The sequence below is a fragment of the Ixodes scapularis genome, unplaced genomic scaffold, assembly GCF_016920785.2.
Source record: "Ixodes scapularis isolate PalLabHiFi unplaced genomic scaffold, ASM1692078v2 PGA_scaffold1__304_contigs__length_218370807, whole genome shotgun sequence".
Lineage (NCBI taxonomy): Eukaryota > Metazoa > Arthropoda > Arachnida > Ixodida > Ixodidae > Ixodes > Ixodes scapularis.
In genome coordinates, this window is record NW_024609846.1 from 93,309,429 (window position 1) to 93,313,066 (window position 3,638).

Sequence of the window (3,638 nt, forward strand, 5' to 3'; positions counted from 1 at the left end):
GGTTTTATGAGTGCTAGCATGGTAGTACTTCTAGGAAAACCAAGCACACAGAAAAAGAAACAAGCTCGCCTGCACTCTTTCCCTTCTGAGAAAAATTTGTTGGCGCAACTCTTGAGTCAGAAAAAGCCTGGAAGAAAGTATTAAGGCTATAGGATATTTTTTAATATATTATATCGCGAATTGCGAAAATGGAGTGCCGTCGAGTAAAGTGAGAATTTAAATGAGTAACGCTTCCTCGGTAATCAAAGAAGTGCTTCAGCAGTAGCCATTGTCACCAGCACGCGCACTTGAGAAACCCTTGAAGTGGTCTGGAGGCCTTGATTTGACATCGAAAAGTGAAAACAGCGCAAAATAGCGACGAACCAGAGGAAGACACGTCGAGGGAAGCAAACATTAAACCGTTGCAATGTACTCTTTCATCTGAGGACCCAGGTTATAGGTAAGTACGGATCGCTTACGCAGTAAACAAAGTGCATATAAAGAAAAAAAATGTTGCGCACATGCTGTTTTGTTATCAGACAAAAATAACAACAAACCTTTCAAAGAAGAATGAAATTAGTCCCATGCTTAAAGAAGCACGAAAGAAATAGAACCTAACCTCGAAATGTTTTAGTCACGTATTCCTCACTTAAAAATAGAGAACAAAATACACCACAGCTTTTTTTTTTTTATATATATATAATTGCGTTTTCTGAATGTTTGCTATTTTCAAAGAATTCTTCCACTCCTGGCAGAGTTCTTGACACTCGGTCGGGAGTGTCAGCATTGCTCAAATCAATTAGATGCGATTTTGCCTTGTGCTTTTAATTGAACGCATTTTAATAGCGTCACATTTGAGGTTTGCCATTTTCAGATACGTGGGAAAATATACATTTACTAAAATGTAACCTAACCTAATTTCCATGTAAAAAAAAGTTCAATTTTGAAAAAAAAAAACTAAAACACGAGAAAAGAAAAAAAAAGTGTCATTCTTTGTTGACACTTTTTTGTCCCATCAAAAATTGCGCGGAATATTATTCTGCGCAATTCTTTTTTACACCGGCAATTACCAGTAGTTTATTGCAGGGGGTACATTTTACAGCGTATGTCAATCACCGTGCAAGCGTAGCCGTGTGTTCATCGCCGGTACCACGGCGCATGCGCCGGCGAGCACACATCTTCTCACGCGACCACTTGCCGCTGCTGCTAGGCGTGGTGCAGCAAAAATACAACTATCAGCGCCATGTGGGGGCGCTGCACTTCAGCTATCATTGTAACAGCAGTGCTCTTGGTCCATTACTTTTTCTAATTTTTATTAACGACTTGCCAACTAATATTTTCTCACGCATGCGGCTCTTCGCAAACGACTGCATCATCTATCGCTTCATTGGGCGTGTTAAGTTGTGACTCCATGACTCCAGTTCGGGTAACTCCGTTAGTGTTGCTACTAAATGGACTAAACAGTGGGACATCGCAAAATGGCAGGATGCTGTGGAAGCAGACGAAGCGGACGTAAAAGTGATTGATGCCGCGTTACCTTCTTGCCAGAACTGGAGATCGAAGCTAACGAAAGCACGCTGGGATCCCATTTGCCATGTATTTTGTCAATAAAGGCAACGTGGGCGGTATTTTGTTTGCATGCCACCACTAGAACCTTGTTACATGGCACGTAAACAGCGTCTCGGTAAGAATAATGGCCGGGAAACAGAGCCCCCCCCCCCCCCCTTTTTCGGATTTAATTAGAGAGGGCACCTGTCCCGATGCCCCCCCTCCCCCCGTTGTCTATGGGCGCGGGGCGCATTTTGTTGACTGAGTCTAATTTGATGTTCTGGTAAATTCGAGAACCGTGTTGTCTGATTCGAGGTTATAATGCTCCATACGCTGAACCTTCTACGCCGACTGTTCCAGAAACCCACGCGTGTACAAAAGGACCTCCGCGTGGCGGGCCGGAGTCAGTCTCTCCCCAGCGTTCGATCCTGCTGCCACGCCGACTTCGACAGCCGCGACGCTCTGTAGTTTTCGGTTTCCTTCCCTTCGATGAATCCGGTACCGAACACTTCAGCGAACGCCGTTTCATCGAATAAGCGGACTTTTCATCGAACGCCGATTCACAACTCCCCATGCCTTGCTTACTCTTCTGAACCATCAGAACAACGTAGGGTTCGTGTAGCTGCATGGGAGTTATTTCGGCGGAAGAATAGTTTGCGGGCTCTAACCAGGCTTATCCAGAGGCCGACATCAGAAAGCCCTGCCAGACCTCTTACATGCCCAGTTCCAACGTCACGAGCCGTCAAATGTTATATTACTTGTGAAGAAGCCATATCGCATGTGGGGGACAATATGCTTGTGATTATCCAATCGAAAGTTCTTAATAAAGACTAAATTTAGATTAGTCCAGGTATTTTGTTGAGATGTTTTGTCGTTCTTCAAATTTCGCCAGTGTCCGTAGGTAACGAAAACTTTTTGTCTTAGTCAAATGATCCACGGCGGGGGAAAATCAAGAAGCTAGTCCTGTTCGAACAAACTTACTTCAATACGTGAAATTTTAAATTAAGATTACATTATTGCAATAGACAATTAGTAATTGAGACAACAAGCGTACGCGGTATATATAAATTCTAGTTTCGGTGGCTGCTGCCAAGGTTGACAGAGCAGACAGGGCGATCCCTACCGCCCCCACCCGTTTCGATCTGGATGAGTTTCGTACCGGCACGCGTTCGTGCAATCACCACTGAGTGCTGCACGTTAAAACACCCACGTTAGCGGTTGTACTGCACTGGCTAAGTTTCTCATCTACTGCTAGGCGACAGGTCACCCGTTGAGGCGTACCAACATCAAGGCTCTCTAAACATACAAAGCAAGACCATTTAGACAGGGCGTTAGCAAAATGGGGGAACGAACATCCGAAGAGGATGAGCTAGAAAAACAACATCCCTCCCCCCCCCCCCACGCCCTCCCCCACAAAAAAAACAAAAACAAAAAAAAAAGTTAACATTGAGAGGTTAAGCATAGTGGGCCTCCTTCTCTGCCTGCTCGCCCTCCCCTCCTGATAAGAGTAGCAAGTCTTTTGAGGAGGGAAAGGGAACGGAGATAAAGAAGGTAGATGGGAAGAATCCGCTTGGAAATACAAAGCCACGTTGATGGATGGAGGGATGAATCCGGCTGAGCCCTTTGAATCGGGCGGTAGCTTACGCTACCTAGTTATTTTGTTTTACTTTAAGCTTTGAATATTTAAATGTAAAAACTATATTCACTCCGCACTGAAAAGAAAGTGAGGCTATAAAACCCCCTTGCCATCAATTAATAAGACAATACCTAGTTTTCTCTCGCTTTCTGCCACCATTCACTTAATCTTTGCTTGGTAATCTCTACTGTCTTGAAATCCACTCTTCCTTCGCTGTCTCTAAAACCCAATGACTTTATTAAATTTATGTTGTCTTCGGTAGGCATAGGGTGAAGCCCTTTACAGTAGAGTATCAAGTGCTCAGCCGTCTCTTCATCCTCTCCACAAGCAGTGCACACTATATTTATTTCCTGGTACTTCGCTCTGTATATTCGGGTTCGCAGAACACCCGTCCTCGCCTCAAACAACAATGAGCTTCCCCTAAAGTTTTCATGAATGCTTTCTTTGGCAATAACTGTTTTGTTTAATTTATAGC